At 37.3% G+C, this 20,380-nt stretch overlaps 1 non-coding gene across 1 annotated transcript; it reads left to right on the top strand.

Moving 5' to 3' along the window:
- Positions 1 to 4,136: 4,136 nt before the first annotated feature.
- Positions 4,137 to 4,243, top strand: LOC132516654 (U6 spliceosomal RNA). The gene has a single exon (XR_009539461.1). It is a non-coding gene; the product is annotated as a U6 spliceosomal RNA (small nuclear RNA).
- The last annotated feature ends 16,137 nt before the right edge of the window (positions 4,244 to 20,380 follow it).

Here is a 20,380-nt window from a genome sequence, read left to right as displayed (position 1 = left end):
AATGCAATTCCTATCAAAATACCAATGGCATTTTTTTCCCAGACCACAACAAACAATTTTAAAATTTGTATGGAAAGACAGTAAACCTTGAAGAGGCAAAACAATTTTAAGAAAAAAGAACAGAGCTTCCAAACAGCTTGAAACTAGGTATTGAGATACTCCTCTTAGGAACTCTGAGAGTTCTTGGCATATCCTCAAATACTGGGAGCATTTAAAAATATAGTAGTCTGTTTGACGAAGCACAAAGATTTGAGAGATAACAAAGAGCTGGAGCAGGGTTGAATAATAAGTTTTATCTCCTACATGAGGCCACTCTTCAATATTGGGAGAGGCCTTCATTTCATCTACTGTATACAAACCATAACAGAGTCAAGCAAAGTAAAGAAACAGAGGAATATATTCCAAATAAAAGAACAAGATAAAACCTAGAAAGAAAAAAAACCTTAATGAAATAGAGATAAGTAATTTACCTGATAAAATGTTCAAAGTAATGGTCATAATGATGCTAACTGACCTGGGGAGAAGAATGGATGGACACAGGAAAACTTCAACAAAAAGAGGGAAAATATGAGAAAGTACCAAATAGAAATCACTGCCGAAGAATACAATAACTGAACTGAAAAATACACTAGACACATTCAACAGCAGACTAGATGAAGCATAAAAGAGGATGAGTCAACTTTAAGACAAGGCCATAGAACTCACCCAATCAGAGCAGCAAAAAATAAATTGAGTAATTTTTTTTTTAAAGTGAAGATAGCTTAAGGAGCTTATGAGGCAAAACCCAATGGACACACATTCAACTCATAGGTGTACCAGAAGGAGAGGAGAGAGAGAGAAAATAGCAGAAATCTTGAAGAAATAATGGATGAAAACTTCCCTAACCTGGGTAAAGAAATAGACATCCAGATCCATGAAGTTCCGAATTTAAATAAGATGAATCCAAAGAAAACTACACCAAGACACATTATAATTAAAATGTCAAAATTAAAGACAGAGAGAGAATATTAAAGAGCAGCAAGAGTGAAATATTTTGTTATGTATAAAGAAACACTTATAAGACTAACAGTAGATTTTCCAGCAGAAACTTTGCGGGCCAGAAAGGAGTGGAATGATATATTCAAAGTGTTGAAACAAAAAATAAAAAATCCAACAAATAATACTCTAACCCAGAAAAGTTATCTAGTAGAATTTAAGGAGAGAGAAAGAGTTTTCCATACAAGCAAAAGCTAAAGAAGTTTTCACCACTAAACTGGCCTAACAAGAAGTGTTAGGAGGACTTATTTAAAATGAAAAAAAAAAGTTTAATTTCTAACAAGAAAACATATGAGAGAAAATATATAGTAGGTAAATATATAGTAAATTTAGTGGTTTAATGGTTTAGTGGTTTAATATATAGTAAATTTAGTGGTTTAATCACATAAAGCTAGTATAAAGATTAAAAGACAAAAGCAGTAAAAACAACTATTACAATCATTAGTTAAGGGATATACAAGACATAAAGATATAAACTGTGAGGTGGAAAGTAAAAATTTTGAGATATAGGGATCAAACTTATGTTGTTATCAATTTAAAATAGAATGTTATGTTATTATACAAAAGCCTCCTGGTAATCACAAAACAATCCTTTAGTAAATACCGAGAGAGAGAGAGAGAGAGAGAGAGAGAGAGAGAGAGAGAGAGAGAGTAATATAAACATAACAGTAAAAAAAAAATTCATCAAACAACAAAGGAAGAGAAAAAGATTCAATAAGTGGTGCTGGGAAACTGGAGAGCTACATGTAAAAGAATGAAATTAGTACATTTTCTCACACCATATACAAAAATAGACTCAAGATAGATTAAAGACCTAAATGTAATACGTGAAAAAGCTGTTAGGAGAGAACAGAGGCAAAACACTCTTTGACATCAATTGCAGCAATATTTTTATGGATCAGTCTCCTAAGGGAAAAGAACCAATAGCAAAAATAAACAATGGGACCTAATTAAATTTAAAAGTTTTTGCAAAGCAAAGGAAACCATCAACAAAATGAAAAGATAACCTACTGAATGGGAGAAAATATTTGCAAAAAGCTCATACAACTCAACATCAAAAACAAACAAACCAACAAAAAACAGAATTAAAAATGCACAGAAGAATTCAATACACATTCTTCCAAAGAGTAAATGCAGATGATCAACAGACACACCACTAATCATCAGGAAAATTAAAATCAAAACCACAATGAGATATCACCTCACACATGTCAGAATGGCTATCATCAAAAAGAAGACAAATAACAAATGTTGGCAAGGATATGGAGAAAAGGGAATGCTTGTACACAGTTGGTAGAAATGTAAATTGGTGCAGCCACTGTAGAAAACAGTATGGAGGTTCCTCAGAAAATTAAAAATTGAACTACCATGTGATCCAGTAATTCCACTCCTGCATGTACATCTAAAAAAACCAAAAACACTAATTCAAAAAGATGCATGTACCCCAATGTTCATAGCAGCATTATTTACAATAGGCAAGATATGGAAGCAACCTATGAATGAATAAAGATGTGGTATATATATTGAATATATATATATATATATAATGGAATATTACTCAACCAAAAAAAACGAATGAAATTCTGCCTTTGCAGCAACATGGATGAACCTAGAGGGTACTATGTTTAGTGAAATAAGTCAAACAGAGAAAGATAAATACTGTATGTCATCACTTATATGTGGAATCTAAAAACAAAACAAGCGAATATAACAAAACAGAAAAGGACTCACAGCTATAGAGAACAAAGTAGTGATTACCAGTGAGGAGACAGAAGGGTGAGGGGCAAGATAGGGGTAGGGAATTAAGAGGTACAAACTACTATGTATAAAATAAATAATTATATTCTACAGCATAGGAAATGTAGCCATTATTTTGTAATAAATGTAAATGGAGTATAATCCAGAACAATATTGAATAAGTATGTTGTATACCAGAAACCAATATAATATTGTAAGTCAACTATGCTTCAATTAAAAATAATTATAATTTAAACTGGTACACTCTTACAGAGACACCAGGGTGATTTTAAAATTTATCTGAAAGATAACATTTAAATTTCTAAAACATTGTGAAGATTGTTTAGGATGAAAAACTAACACTTGTAAATTTGGTGTGATAAATTTAAAAGAACAAACATGTTTGGAAACACATCAATGATTATAATTTAATTTTGTTGAACATATAATTTCACTTGCTTGTATATTTAAATATTTTGTAGCTAAAATAATTATTCACTTAATGAATAAAAATAATATAAAATTTGGGAAGCTATTAAAAAAAAGAAGAGTGCAAGAGAAGAAAAAAAGGAACACAGAAGAACTACAAACACTAGTAGAAAAGAATTAACAAAGTGGCAATATGTACATACCTATCAATAGTTACTTTAAATGTAAATGGACTAAATGCTCCAACCAAAATACACAGAGTGACTGACTGATAAGAAAACAAGACCCATATATATATACTGTCTACAAGAGAGTCATTTTAGATGTAAGAACACACACAGACTCAAAGTGAAAGGATGAAATAAGACAGTCTATGCAAACGGAACCAAAAGAAATCTGGAGTAGCTATATTTATATCAGAAAAAATAGGCTTTAAAACAAAGACGGTAGTAAGAGACAGAGATGGGCATTACATAATGATAAAGGAGTCAATCCAACAAGAGAATACATTTATAAATATTTGTGCATCCAACATAGGAGCATCTAAATATATAAAGCAAATTTTAACAGACCTAAAGGGAGAAATAGACAGTAATAGTTGTAGGGGATTTTAATGCCCCACTTACATAAGTGAATAGATCAACCAGAAAGAAAATTAATAAGGAAACATCTGCCTTAAAGGATGTGTTAGCCAGATGGACTTAACAGATATATACAGAACGTTACACTCAAAAATAACAGAATGCACATTCTTCTCTAGGGCTCTTGGAATATTTTCCAGGATAGATCATATGTTAGGCTACAAAACAAGTTTTAATAAATTTATGATAATTAAAATCATATCAAGTGTCTTTCTGAACACAATATTAAACTAGAGATTAATTACATGAAGACAACAAAAATTTACATATGTGGAGATTAAACAACATACTACTGTGCTTGCTTTGGCAGCACATATACTAAAATTGGAATGGTACAGAGAAGATTAGCATGGCCCCTGTGCAAGGATGACATGCAAATTTGTGAAGCATTCCATATTTTTAAAACAAAGAAACCAATCCAAAAATGGGCAGAAGACCTAAATAGACATTTCTCCAAAGAAGATATACAGATTGCCAACAAACACATGAAGGGATGCTCAACATCACTAATCATTAGAGAAATGCAAATCAAAACTACAAGGAGGTATCAACTCACACCATTTAGAATGGCCATCATCAAAACATCTACAAACAATAAATGCTGGAGAGGGTGTGGAGAAAAGGGAACCCTCTTTCACTGTTGGTGGGAATGTAAATTGATACCACCATTATGGAGAACAGTATGGTGGTTCCTTAGAAAACTAAAAATAGAACTACCATACGACCAAGCACTCCCACTACTGTGCATATACCCTGAGAAAACCATAATTCAAAAAGAGTCATGTACCACAATGTTCATTGCAGCTCTATTTACAATAGCCAGGACATGGAAGCAACCTAAGTGTCCATCGACAGATGAATGTATAAAGAAGATGTGGCACATATATACAATGGAATATTACTCAGCCATAAAAAGAAACAAAATTGAGTTATTTGTAGTGAGGTGGATGGACCTAGAGTCTGTCATACAGAGTAAAGTAAGTCAGAAAGAGAAAAACAAATACTGTATGCTAACACATATATATGGAATCTAAAAAAAGAAAAAAAAAAGATTCTGAAGAACCTAAGGGCAGGACAGGAATAAAGACACAGACATAGGGAATGTATTTGAGGACAAGGGAAGGGGGAAGGGTAAGCTGAGACAAAGTGAGAGAGTGGCAAGGACATATATACACTACCAAATGTAAAATAGATAGCTAGTGGGAAGCAGCTGCATAGCACAGGGAGATCACCTCTGTGCTTGTGATCACCTAGAGGGGTGAGATAGGGAGGATAGGAGGGAGATGCAAGAAGGAGGAGATATGGGGATATATGTATATGTATAGCCGATTCACTTTGTTATAAAGCAGAAACTAACACACCATTGTAAAGCAATTATACTCCAATAAAGATGTTAAAAACAACAACAACAACAACAACAAAACCCACAACTTACTACTGAGCAATCAATGGGTCAGAGGGAAGTCAAAAGAGAAATAAAATACTCTGAGATGAACAAAAATTGAAATGTACCAAAATTTGTGGGATACAGCTGTTCCAAGTTCTACATCCACGATTCAGTCATGTGATATACCACATTAACAAAATGAAGGTTAATAATCTCAATAAATGAAGAAAAAGCTTTTGAAATAATTCAACGTTCATTTATGATAAAAACTGTCAACACAGTTGGCATGGAAACAGTACCTCAACATAATCAAGGTCATATATGACAAGCCCACAGCTAACATCATACTCAACACTGAAAAGCTGAAAGACTTCCTCTATGATCAGGAGCTAGCCAGAACAAATAGGCAATAAAAAGATATAAAATGCATCCAAACTGGAAAGAAAGAAGTAAATCTTTTACTATTTGCAGATGACATGATATTATGTATAGAAAATCCTAAAGATTTAATAAAAAAACTGTTAGAAATAATAAATGAATTCAGTAAAGTTTCAGGATACAAAATCAATATACAAAAATCTGCTGCATTTCTATACCCTAATAAACTAAAATATCAGAAAGAGAAATAAAGAAAACAGTCCTGGGGCTTCCCTGGTGGTGCAGTGGTTGAGAGTCCACCTGCCGATGCAGGGGACACGGGTTTGTGCACTGGTCTGGGAAGATCCCACATGCCATGGAGAGGCTGGGCCCATGAGCCATGGCCGCTGAGCCTGCGCGTCCAGAGCCTGTGCTCTGCAACGGGAGAGCCCACAACAGTGAGAGACCTGTGTACCGCAAAAAAAAAAAAAAAAGAAAGAAAACAGTCCCATTTACAACTGCATCAAAAATAAAATACTCAGGAATAAATTTAACCAATTAGGTGAAAGACCTGTATATTTAAAAGTTCAAGTACTAATGAAGGAAATTGAAAATGAAACAAACATATGGAAATATATACCATATTCATGTACTGGCAGAATCAGTATTTTTATTTTATTTTAAATTTGTATTGGAGTATAGTTGATTTACAATGCTGTGTTAGTTTCACATGTACAGCAAAGTGAATCAGTTATATATATATATACGTACGATACTTGTCTTTCTGTGTCTGACATACTTCATTCAGTATGACAATCTCTAGGTCCATCCATGTTGCTGCTAATGGCATTATTTTGTTCTTTTTCATGGCTGAGTAATATTCCAGTGTGTGTGTGTGTGTGTGTGTGTGTGTGTGTGTGTATACACACACACACACACACACACACTATATATATATATATATATATATATATATATATATATATCTCACATCTTCTTTATCCATTCATCTGTTGATGGATATCTAGGTTACTTCCATGTCCTGGCTATTGTAAATAGTGATGCAATGAACGTTGGGGTGCATGTATCTTTTCAAATTATGGTTTTCTCTGGGTATATGCTTAGGAGTGGGATTGCTGGGTCATATGGTAGTTCTATTTTTAGTTTTTTAAGGAACCTCCATACTGTTGTCCATAGTGGCTATACAAATTTACATTCCCACTAAACAAAGTAGGAAAGTTCGCTCTTCTCCACACCCTCTCCAGCATTTATTGTTTGTAGAGTTTCTGATGATGCCCATTCTAACTGGTGTGAAGTGATACCTCATTGTAGTTTTGATTTGCATTTCTCTAATTTTTAGTGATGTTGAGCAGCTTTTCATGTGCCTCTTGGCAATCTGTATGCCTTCTTTGGAGAAATGTCTATTTAGGTCTTCTGCCCATTTTTTGATTGGGTTGTTTGTTTTTTTGATATTGAGCTGTATGACCTGTTTGTATATTTTGGAGATCAATCCTTTGTCTGTTGATTCATTTGCAAATATTTTCTCCCATTCTGAGGGTTGTCTTTTTGTTTTGCTTATGGTTTCCTTTGCTGTGGAAAAGCTTTTAAGTTTAATTAGATCCCATTTGTTTATTTTTGTTTTTATTTTCATTACTCTAGGAGGTGGATCGAAAAAGATCCTGCTGTGATTTATGTCAAAGAATGTTCTGCCAGTATTTTTAAAATGTTCATACCACCCAAAGCAATCTATAGATTCAATGTAATCCCCATCAAAATTCCAATGGCATTTTCATAGAAATTGAACAAATAACCCCAAAATTTGTATGGAACCACCAAAAACCCTGAATAGCCAAAGCAACCTTGAGAAAGAAGAACAAAACTAGAGGTATTACACGCCCTGATATCAGATTATATTGTGGAGCTACAGTAATTAAAACAGTATCGTTTTGAAGTGGGACTTCATCATAATGAAAGGTTTCTGTGCAGCAAAGGAAACCATCAACAAAACGAGAAGGTAATCTACAGAGTGGGAGACAATATTTTCAAATCATATATCTGATAAGGAGCTAATATCTAAAATATATAAAGAATTCATACAACTTAACAGCAAAAAAAAAAAAAAATAAACAATCCAATTTAAAAATGGGCAGAAGATCAGAATAGACATTTTTCCAAAGAAGACACACAAATGGCCAATAGGTATCTGAAAAAGTGCTGAACATCACTGATCATCAGGGAAAGGTAAATAAAAACAACAATGAGATATCACCTCACACCTATCAGGATAGGTATTATCAAAAAGACAAGAAAAAACATGTTGGTGAGGATGTGGAGAAAAGGGTAGAACTACCATATGATTCAGCAATTCCACTTCTGGGCATTTATTTGAAGGAAATAGAAACACTACCTCAAAAATATATGCACCCGTATGTTCACTGCAGTATTATTTACAATAGCCAAGATATGAAAACAACCTAAGTGTCCATCGATGGATAAAAAGACAAAGAACTTGTGGTACATACGAACAGTGGAATATTATTCAGCCACAAAAAAGACGAAATCTTGCCATTTGTGACAACATGTGTAGACCTCATGGGCATTATACTGAGTGATATAAGTCAGACAGGGAAAGACAAATACCATGTGACCTCTCTCAGGTGTGGAATCTGAAAGAGGCAGGGGGTTTGGGGTGGTAGAAATAAGGGAATGAAAAGAAAAAAGGAAAATAATGTACAAGTCTTTTTGTAAGCAGCCTTTGGCAGGAAAGAGCTCTTCGCAGGAGGCCCCTTTTGTCTTGTCACAAAACTTAAATCAGACACCCCTATGCTGTACTCATCTCTAGCCCTAGCACAACTTTCAAATCTTTTGATCACACAATACCTTGCTTAACCTGTTGGTTTTTTCTGTAGATCAAAGAAGTAGAAATGAAGAATAAGTAATTAACAGATGACCAGATCTCTTCCTTAGCATCCCTTTCAGTAATCTCACGAACAAACTGTGTGAACAAGACAATATCAAAAGAAAGATCACAAGAATTTGACAAGCCTGCACACAAACCTGCATGCAGAGGGGGATGGCAACGACTCTGGCCCCCTATCTCAATGATTAACTGAGATAACTTCCCCTTTTCCCTTTAAAACTTTCATGGCTGAGCAGAATCTTGAGAGGCGGTTTTTGGGGAACACTGAGTCCACCATCTCCCCAGACTGCCGGCATTCTGATTAAAAGCAACTTTCCTTTCTACCAACATTTGCCTCTCTTGAGTATTGATTTTTGAGTGGTGAGCAGCTGGACCTGATTTGGTAATACTTTAAGAAAATTGTAAAATTTATTGCCATGAAAAAGCTGGATAAATGGAGAGTTATATCATATTTGTGGATAGCAACACAATAACATAATGACCTTAAATCTTACCACATTAATCAACAAATTCAAGATGAAAAAAAGAAAGAAGAGAAGTAACAGAAGTTTAAGGAGGGTGGAAGGAAGTGACCTGGACACCCAATAACACTTCTCTAGTAACATCCTGATGAGTTAAGTATAAATGAATCAGAAAGAAATGGATTTTTTTTCCCTTGAAATACACATGAGTTTAAATACCAAGGAAAAGTATGCTTGGAAAAAATGTTTTGTTAAAACTCCTCCTCCCCCAAAAAGTTTCATTGAAGATGGAGTTTTGTTTTTCACTCTTTTAGTCATTTGTGGTTTGTCTCAGAAAGTAAAATGTGGTAGACATGCTTTTATTCTGAACTGAAAGTGATGTTTATCCTGATAGCTTACCATATATTGGATGCTTACTGTAATACAACATCACATCAGCTACTATGTATATATTATTTTATTTAATCTTTGCTTCAACACTAAAACAGTTAAACAGTGAAATAACACAGGCAATGTTCTGTCAGGTGGGTATTATTGTCCTCATTTTACAGATGAGGAAAACTGAAGCTCAAAGAAATTAAGTACCTTAATTTCAAGTACGTTGTAAGTCCAAAGACTCAAAGACAGTAAGTAGTAGAGCCAGGTCTGGAACCCAGATCTGTCTGAGAATGAGCATAACCAATTCAATACAGAGATTCAACAGTCATTAACATTTGAATAGGAATCTAGGTAAAGCACTGCTCTAAAGCCATCTGTAGCAGCAACAGTTTCCATGGTTAAATGGTTATCTCAAGGGCAATATTAAGGACCTATTCTGGGTTCCTGATGGCAGGAAATGGAAACTTGGTATTCTGAAGTTTATAAGTAAGCACTGTACTATCTATAACAGTACAAATTAGAATGAAAGGCTTTTGAAGCACAAAGGGAGAGACATATTTAAAGTAGGACGTGAGGAATTAACCACAGTAATCTCATGATCACTGGATAAACCTTTCAGTTCAAGGGCTCTGTCAATCAATATGGAAAAGGGTTGGAACCTCTCAGTTGCTCTGGCTATAGGCAGCTGGAGGAAAAAGTGTCAGATACAGTAATGAGAGAGGATTGACAGAGATGAAGAGGGAGTGTTGGCAGCATAAACAAATCGGGACAAAGGGAGAATTTAAATATTACCATCAGGTCATTTTCCTGAAGGAAAATCTAACCGGCAACGTTCTGTCCTGACAGAGAGGTAAAGGAGCACGGGCTCTGTTACCAGAGAGACTCAGAGCTCTGCCACTTACCAGAGGGATGACCATGAGCAAATTATCAAACTTGATCCCAAGTTTCTTCATCTTTATAAAGGAGACAACACCACCCATCTTACTAGGTTGGTGCCAGCCTATTCAAAACCCAGACCCGCATGAAACCAAAATCTGCTGTTCTTTCAATCTTCTATTCACTTTCTACACTATAGCCTTTTTACCAAATTGCCTTTATTTGTGGTAATTAATGCTTATTAAAAATCACTGGGTGAATGCATATATATTTAATAACTCTGTTGAAATATAATTTTCAATGATAAAATCCATTTGTTTTATCACCGCAATCTGATTTTTTTAAAATTTCCACTACCCCAAATAGAAACTTGGCACCCATTTGTACTCTCCATTCCCACCCACAGCCCCAGGCAACAGATTACTAATTTACTTTCTTTCTCTATAGATTTGCCTATTCTGAGCATAGAAATTGATTCATACAATATGTGGTCACTTAGTATGCTTCCAAGGCTCATCCGTGTTTTAGCATTCATCAGTACTTTGTGAATGTATGCTTTGTTTTTTGAACCTTCTTGGCTAGGATAACAAGGTTTGTTAAGAATCTCCTTGAATATTTCAGTTTCCTTGAAGGTACTGTCTACATCAACCTGAGTTTGATAAACAAGAGCAACAGCCAGAGATAATAAGGAAAGAACATGTCTGATATCCCCCGTTAAAATTTCTAGGGTTCTGAGGTGAGATACCCATGCCTGTGGGTCACTTTGCATACTTGCTACCATTTTCCCGACCATGTCCAGAAGGGATATTAGGTCAGATTAGGCTGCTCTTGACTTCTGTCCTTGAATGCTGGACATTCTTTTTGCGTGCTGTGGCTTTGCTACCTTGAACAGGTAGCAAAGAACAAAAGCTCCCCAGCTTTCCAACTTTTTGCTAGTTCTCCAATCTATGTCCGTTCCTCCACCTAATTCAACTTCTGAATACCCTCTGTTCATTACTTCATATTGATTTTTATTTCTTATTAATTTATCTACCTGGTTACATTTAAAAAAAGTAATCAAAACAGGCACCCATCATTGGGTTTGTCAAGCAAATCTCTCCCCATCTTAAGATACATGCTGGACCTGCCAAGGTGACTCTCTACACAAAGACCCTTCTCCTTTCATGTTTTTTTTCCAACTTGGACATCCCAATACTCCAACTGCCTTGTGTATTCAGACTCTGATCATTGGCCAGGGAGGAAGCTTGTTGTATGGGAAGAACATTGGTATTCGAATTGGATAGACATGAAACTGAATCTTAGCTCTGTCAGTTACCCTCCGGGGGACTTTGGGCAAACAATGCAAGATTTTGAGTCCCAGTTTTCTCATTTATAAAGCAGGTATAAATTACACTTGCCTTCTAGTTGTTGTCAGCATTAAATGTTTGCAAAGTATATGTCACAAGAACACAGTAGATGCTGCATAAATGGCAGTTATGAATTTTATTAGCCCGCCACCCTGAACTCAGCTCTTTTTTCCGTTCACGTAACTGAGCAGCACCCTATGGGGTTTTCCCATGACAGACCCCTCCCCCATATCCTCGGCTTTAACTCCTCTCCACAGTACACAGATAATAGTATCTCATGCATATTTCCTGAGTTTTTCAGATGCTAAAAACCACCACCAAATGGAAGAAATTAACTACTTGGTGATCATGAGCACATAGTACACAGACCTACTGGCGCCCAAGGGCTGGTAAAGTCAACGGCCCTGTTACTTCAACATCAACCAATCAGAGAATTTTGCACGAGCTGATCACATACCTTGTTACCACCCCCATCCCGCAACCTGGACTTTAAAAATGCTTTGCTGAAGCCCTTTGCGGAGTTCAGGTTTTGGGGTGGGGCATGAGCCACCTGTCTCCTTGCGTGGCCATGCAATAAATATTTCACTGCTCCAAACTCTGACGTTTCAGTTTGTTTGGCCTCACTGTGTGTTGGGCACATGAACTTGTGTTAGGTAACATTCTCCAAGGCTGCCCTCAGCCCGGGGCTTTCAGATCCAATTGCCTTCTAATCCCAGCACTAGCATAATCACAAATTCCAATGACGGGTTCAAATATTTAGTTAGAAAGCATTTAGAGAAAGAGAGAACTTGTTTTGGGCCTGTTTGATTCTGGAAGATCCATTGGAGAAGACCTCTGACTAGCCACTTACGACTTGCTGGCAGCATCACAACTACATCTGGTTTCATGAACATATGACCTGTATAGTCACACAGGACCCTACATTTATTTATAAAGGCCCTGAGCTTGGTCTAGCACTCTGCTGTTGCCGTCTTGAAATTTCTAATAATTTTATCTTTAAATTGTGTTTTGTAAATGAAGTCTGACGGAACAATGGAGTCAGCACATGAGCAGAGAAGGTACTTGCTATAGGTGTGTCCACTTTCCTTGCTGCCCAAATGCAAATAGCATTCAAATACCCCAGGAACACAGAATTCCTGTTGGATCCACAATATGTGTGAGTCAGCAAGACTCAAAGGGAGTACAAAGTAAACATATTACATCAATGAATAACAGCCCTGAGAAGCCATGCTTTCCATTTGAACCAGAACTGGCTTTAAACATAGTAAGAAGGCAATCGTGTTCTAAGAAACTTCAACAACCAAGGAACCCTAATATAAGGTACTTCCCTATATTAGCTAATCAAGTTAGCTGAAAATAACATAAAAGGAAAAGGAAAGATAAGACAATCTCTATATTTCAGTCTTTCCTTACTTGTCAGTAATCTAAAGATAGAAAGTGTTGGCATAATGTGCTCATATTAAGAAATGAAATTTTAAAAGTTGAGAGGTTTTTTTTGGCAGAATTTCCACTGGTCTCAAAAGAACAAAATACATATGATGAGTGAACTATGAAATACAAATTGTCTAATTTCTGTGGTTCTACATATGAGTGAAATACTCTCACATTTGCAGTTAAAGCTGGCATTGCAAAATATAAAGGTGAAACATAAAATTCATGCTAATGATTTAAAATTTTGTCTTTTCTTTTCTTATAATGACCTTAAATAGCAAATAAAAAGCATCACGACAAGAAGAGGCAGAGACCATGGAAAAAAGAAAAAAAAAAAAGCTTTATATTTTAGTACATTTAGCATCACTTTTTTTCTCTTGGTTTTTGAACAGAGGGTCTCGCATTTTCACTGGGCCACAAAATTTATGTAACATCCTGCATCTAACTCTGCTCTCTTCTTGGTGGTCCTGAATATCTTCCTGGGGAGAACTTGGGCTACTTGTGCTCTTAGGGAAGGAGGCCCTCTGCAAATGAACTGACTTCTTTTCATAATGAAAATTCTCACTTTTTTAGTCAGAAAATAGTAGAAGCCAACTGGTTTGAGGCTTTCCCCTTACCCCTCCAGCTTATGTAAATTTCTGAGGTGTTATTTTTCCATGCCTCTGGGAAGTCCGAAGACACAACACATTTTTGCATAAACATAAATGATATATTTATCTTGGGGTTCCTCTTTCTGATACTCTTGAACTGACGTTTGGGTGGGGGCTGTTTTTACCTCTTATCTCAAGGCCATGCTTAGCTTTAGAGATTTTATTAAATATAATAAGCAAGAAACTGGGATGGAGCTAATGAAAACTGAAGGCTGATGGTGTGCACAGCAGAATCACCAAATATACAAGATTGAAGTATTGTAGAGGTTATCTAGGTAAACATTTTAATGACTCAAGAGTGAAGGCAGGGAATTTCAAATTGTTTTAAAAAAAAAATGTCTAGGCCATAAAGTGATTGGCCAGGAGGAGAGAAATCTGAATGTGAATCTCAAATTTTCTTCAAGTTTTTTGGTAAATAAAATCTTGGCACATAAAATGCAACACTGAGAGGAGCTGGGTGAGACTGCACTTATGCCAAGGAGTTTTTGTTTGTTTGTTTGTTTTTTGTGGTACACGGGCCTCTCTGTTGTGGCCTCTCCCGTTGCGGAGCACGGGCTCCGGACGCGCAGGCCCAGTGGCCATGGCTCACGGGCCTAGCCGCTCCGCGGCATGTGGGATCTTCCCGGACCGGGGCACGAACCCGTGTCCCCTGCATCGGCAGGTGGACTCTTAACCACTGTGCCACCAGGGAAGCCCCCAAGGAGTTTTTGAACGATACTTCAGTCTGTCTTCATCTATGGCATCGTCATTCCCTTGGTTACTTAAGCCAAATTCCTGGGACTTGTCCTAGATGCCTTCCTTCACCTCCAATCAATAACTGCTTTTACTGAGTTTCCTACAAAACAAGGTGTGTGCCCCTCCCCTCTACTACATCTGTGGCTCTGCCCTGTTCATCTAACCTTGATGACAGTAACTTATGTCTGCTTAAGTCCTTTTCTTCATTCCCTAGCCCATCCTTTCTGTGTCTAGTTTTCCAACTCAGTTTCCTTTTCCTCTTCTTCTTTCTATTCTTCCTTCCTCCTCCTCCGACAGCTAACATTGATTAAATGTTTACTATGTCTAGGCACTATGCTTAAGACTCCACACTTTTAATCCTCACAGAAAGTTTATGAACTAGATTCTACAGTTATTCTCATTTTTAATCTCTAAGGAGTTATTTGAGTAACTTAACTAAGGTTACCTAGCTATGAACTGTGACCTGGATCTGAACTCAGATCTGGTTGGCTCCCACATGTTAATACTCTCTTAATCACTGTGTACTATCTCTTCCAGAAAAATTTCCCTTGGTTGAGTCGGGCAGTGGCTGGCTGGGATGTTCAACAGATCTGTGTCTTCTGCTTCCCAGGCCACAGCTGGATTGCTTTTCCCACCCCTGAGTTAGGCAAGGAAGCTGTGGCTAAGTTCTGGTCAATGGGCTATGGGAGGAATGAGTGCATGCCACTTTCAGGGCTGGCCCCTAAAGTCTCTCTGGTGACCTTCCACACTCTTTCTTTTTGCAAAGAAATTGGAAGCCCAGAAGATGACAGTATCATGAGATGTAAGCAGCCTAGGTTCCTAAATGACTGGGTGGAGCACAGCTTTGCCCTTCATGCTGGGAGCAAGTGATGCTTTATTTGGAAAGCTCCTAAGACTTCTAGGGTCATCAGTTACAACTGTTTTTGTTTTTACTTTTTTTTTTTTGGCTGCATTGGGTCTTCATTGCTGTGTGCCACAACTCTAGTTGTGGTGAGCAGGGTTACTCTTCATTGTGGTGCACAGGCTTCTCATTGCGGTGGCTTCTCTTGTTGCGGAGCACAGGCTCTAGGCTGTGGGCTCAGTAGTTGCAGCATGTGGGCTCAGTAGTTGCAGCTCATGGGCTCTAGGGCGTGAGGGCTTCAGTAGTCGTGTGCGTGGGCTCAGTAGTTGTGGCTTGCAGGCTCTAGAGTGCAGGCTCAGTTGTTGTGATGCATGGGCTTAGTTGCTCTGAGGCATGTGGGATCTTCCTGGACCAGGGATTGAACCTGTGTCCCTTGCATTGGCGGGTGGATTCTTAACCACTCCACCACCAGGGAAGTGCTGTTAACACTGTTAATGTTACTTTCCCTAGCACATGGGCTCAGTGCTCCATCTAATGTTACTTTCATATTATATGGGAATTATCTCTTTATGTATCTATCTCTTCCAATAAGATGTTTGGAAACATCTTAAGGGGAAACACTTTTTCTGATCAATCTTTATGTTTGGTATATTAAGTACACATTAAATATTTGTTGACCTAGAAAATATATCAATGGCTTACTAAATACTAATATTGATAATATGTTTTGAATGCTTATATGCAAAAGACACATTATCAAGCACATATTCATTGCTTTATATAATTCTAATAATTCACAAATGTTAATTAAGTGGTTACCATGTATTGTGTATTGGGCTCTGAAAGAGGCCCTGGGGATACATTAGTAAACAAAACAAAGTCCCTGTTTGCATAGAGCATAAGTTATACTTTGTGTAATCAGATAATAAACAAATAAGAAAAACTCTTAGAATGTCAGATGGTAAAAGTGCTTTGGAGAAATATGAAGTAGCATAAGAAGAAGAGGAATTAATGGGGGTTAGGAGATGTGGCTATCTTAAACGGGTGACAAAGGAAGACCTTGTGGGGATTATAACATTTGAGTAAGGTTGAGAGGAAACAAGTAGTGGTTATCAGGAGGAAATCATTACAAACAGAGGGAACTGCAAGGACAAAAGCCTTGAGTAGGCATGTGCTCACAATGGCTGTACAAGGTACATAGTATCTTCATTTTGCATAGAAAGAAACTGAACCCAGAAAATTTAAGTAACTTATCAAAGAACTTATAAGTGGCACATTCAAGGCTTGAACTGAAATCTTTTGGATTTAAAAGCCCATATTCATTCTGATACACTCTCCAGCCTGTGACTTTTATTTTTAGTTACACTAAAAGTACACACACACACACACACCATTCTAAAAGAACTGTCATGGGAGGTCATGATGAATGGCTTTCTTAATACCAATGCTTTCTATGTGACTTCTTACTCAATAGAGACTAGAAGGGTGAAGCTAGGGTTTCTGCATGTAGCCTCTCCTTCACTAAACAGATCACCTGCCAGACTTAGAAATGGACTTTGGTGTAATGAAATTGCAGCTGTGAGCTCTTCTGGAAGCTGCATGGTAGAGCTGGATGTTTTGATTTTTCTGAGCTGAAGAAGGAGAGGCTTTTGTGTTGAATGGAAGTTATAGCAGCTTCTCAGTTTTGAAATTTTGCCAGTAGCAGCTGAGACCCTGTGGATCTTGCAGTGGCTGCTGTCTTGCCAGGCCAAATTGGCAGTTTTATTCTGGGAGTTGCCCTTGGAGGCTCAGCCTAGAGCCTCATTCTCCAGCCTGTCCCTTAATACCCTATATTAAATCCCTTTCAGGCGTCCAGTTTGTTTTACATATGTACAAGTTGTACATATGTAATGTACATATGTACATACATTTTATATATGTACAAGTTGTACATATATAGCTTGCTCATCTATTTTGGTACCAAGATTCAAAGTCCTTTTCAGCAATAGTATTCTAATTACCATTCTGACCTTGCCTCCTATTATAGTAGACACGCCCTCCTTGGACTCTGCTACACTGAACTCCATCACTATCAGGGAGCTTATTTCAGATGTGGTATCTTCACCTTTGCCTATTTCTATTATGCTTCACAAAGATGCTTGGACTTTTATCACTCATGTATTTTTCACTGCTATGTGTGGAAAGGGGTGTCCTCCAGGCCCTTTTGGGAGATATAGTCAGAGTGTAGGCGAGTGGGTCATATGTGATACATCCACTTCAGCAATCTCATTTATACTAATCTTTGAATCTTTCCACTACATTATACCAATAAATAGTTGCTATCTCAACCTCATTTAACACAGGCCACTGCTGAGTATAATTTTTGATCCTCCAAGAGAGCAACAATTTAGGACCACTTCTAGCTGCTTGTGTTCATACACTGAATCCAGGATCTCTACCAATTGAAACTATATCAATTAATTTAGCCCCAAAGAAAATTACCTTCCTCCATCCCTAGTCTACTATCCTTGGCAAAATATCCAGGTTTTTGCTATTATAAATTCATAAATGTAAAAAATTCTCTTAACATGTTATCCTTCCTTTTCTGGGTTTTGCACTATTATTGGCCCTCTACAACATATTGAGATAGTCCTCTCAAAGTAAGGTTAGTTAGTACTGCATTCTGTTAAGAAAGAAGCCCAACCCAGACCTCTGGATATTGGAAGCAACATATATCACACTGGTTGCCCTGTTCTGACTCAATAACTGAACTGCCCATAAAGCTGTTATCTTTAAGAGAGTCCCTGAGGAAGGAAGAATTCTTCAGCTCGTCTAGGCTAGAGTACAATCAGTTCTGTCCTTGGTTTTTATGACCTAGTATACCCAAAGGGTCCAAAAGTGCTGAGGCTGATTAGGATGTTTTGTGGATGCTGTAGCAAGCCTAGACAGGAGAATCACAGTCAATGACCCTAGGGTTTTGGAGCAAACCTATGCCCTCTTCAAGTAACTACCATCTTTTTGCAAAAGCTCTTCAGTAGCCTTGCTCAGGTAGTCACTGAACACTTGAACATGACACACCAGAGACCTGAGCTGTTCATCATTAGCTGGAAGGTATCTGATCCACTAATCAAGAACTCATACCATCACCAAGTGGAAGTGATTACAGAAGATCTGACACCTGAAGGTATGAGTAAGTTGAATAAATAATAACTGGCTCATATTCGTCTCTCCAACTTCTCTCTCAACTAACAACTATGGCCTGGTGGTGAGTTCCCTATGACCAGTTGACAGAGGAGGAAAAAGTCCATCCTGGCTTAAATATGCCAGTGTCAGCTGGAGGTGACTGTTGCAACACTGTAGCCCCATCTGGGGAGTACTTGAAGGACTGTGAAGAAGAGTTTTGCCAGTGACAGAACTTTTAGTGGCACATCTAGAGGTCCACTTTGACTGGAAGATGAGATATCCAGAGATGAATGTCTACTCTGATTCATGAGCAGGGGTCATATGGTCTGGGGGTTGGAAATAAAAAAGTTAGGAGATTAGGAAAAAGTTACATGGGTGGACCTCTCTGATTGGACCCAGAGCATGAGAGTATTTGTGTCTCATATGAATGCTCACCAAAGGCCTTGCTGCAGAAGAGGATCTCAATAATCTGAGGGACATGATAACTTGCCCTAGGTGAACGTCAGTCAGCTCTTTCCCCGGCTTCTACACTGATTACTCTAAGGGTTCATGTAAAAAGTGGCAATCGGTGGAAGATGCAGAGGTTAAGTATGTACTCAGTTATATAAGCATGTGCTCACCATGGCCAGTCTGGCCACTCTTAAGTGCCCAGCCTGACAGATACAGAGGCTAGATGGAGTTTGATAACGTGCCAGATCCATGGGGGGCCAGCTTGTTACATGGTAGTAGAGTGTCTACATTAGATCTCTTCCATTCTGGAGAGGGTGGTTATTCTCCTCAATGAAATGGGTAATTCATTCATTCAAAAGTATTTATTAAGCACCTACAATGTACCAGGCACAGTTCTAGGTGCTTGGGATATATCAGTGAACAAAAAAGACAAAGGTTGTTGCCCTTAACTTACTTTCTAGAGGGCTGACATACAATAAGCATAATAAATAAGCAAATTGTATGGTATATTTTAAAGTGATAAGTGCTGTGGAGAAAAAAAGTAAAGCAGAGTAAGGGAGATTGGGAGTGCTTAACTTTTTATCATGGAAATTTGAAACATACAAAAGCAGAGACCAGTATAAACCCTCCTTCCTCCTGTAATGTACCTACCACCCAGCTTCAGAAGCGGTGCTCACATGACCAAACTTGTTTCATCTATACCCTTATCCACTTCTTGCCCACCCTCTCATTACTGGATTATTTCAAACAAAAGCATATCATTTAATCTACAAATACTTCAGTATGAAGTAAAAAATGAATATTTTTTAATAAAACCATAACCACAATGCTATCATTTATATCCAAAACACATAAATTCTTCAAACATAAATTATCCAAACATAATTTCTTTATATTAATGTACAAATTTCATTTAGTATTCCATAAGTAATTCCTTTTTAACTTAATTTGTTTGAGTCCAGCCTCACTTATTCCTTTTGACTGACATGTCTCAAGTCTCATTTAATTTATAGGTCTTCCCTCTTTCCTTCCTTCCAGTCATTTGTTTGTTGAAGAAACCAGGTCATTTGTCCTGTAGAATTTTTCCATAGTTTACATTTTTCTGATTGGAATCCCATGGTGCTATTTAACATAGTCCTTTGTCCCATTTATTTCCTGTAAACTGGTAGTTAGACCTAGCAACTTGAGTGGATTCAGTTTTGATATTTCAGGCATAAATACTTTGTAGGTGGTATTGGATACTTCCATCAGGAGGCACATAATATTAGGCTGGTTTTTGTATGTCAACTTGATCAGTAGCATGAAACATTCACACAAATAGTCGTTTTCTGTTTCTTTCAGTCTTTCTTCATCTATTGGAAGAATTATTCTAACATCACCTATTTGATAACTCAAAGATACAGCTCCTACAAGAAAGGCAGCTCTGTATCCTTTGAGTAGGGAATAGTATTTAGAGACTACAACATGTGCAATGGGTGCTCATTGTTATTGAGTTGTTAATTATTTCTAGACATTTCCAGTGTACAGAACTAGGAAATAAATAA

This window comes from Lagenorhynchus albirostris, chromosome 2 (genome assembly GCF_949774975.1).
Source record: "Lagenorhynchus albirostris chromosome 2, mLagAlb1.1, whole genome shotgun sequence".
Lineage (NCBI taxonomy): Eukaryota > Metazoa > Chordata > Mammalia > Artiodactyla > Delphinidae > Lagenorhynchus > Lagenorhynchus albirostris.
Note: the sequence above shows the minus strand (reverse complement) of the source record. Positions and strands in the feature narration are given on the sequence as shown.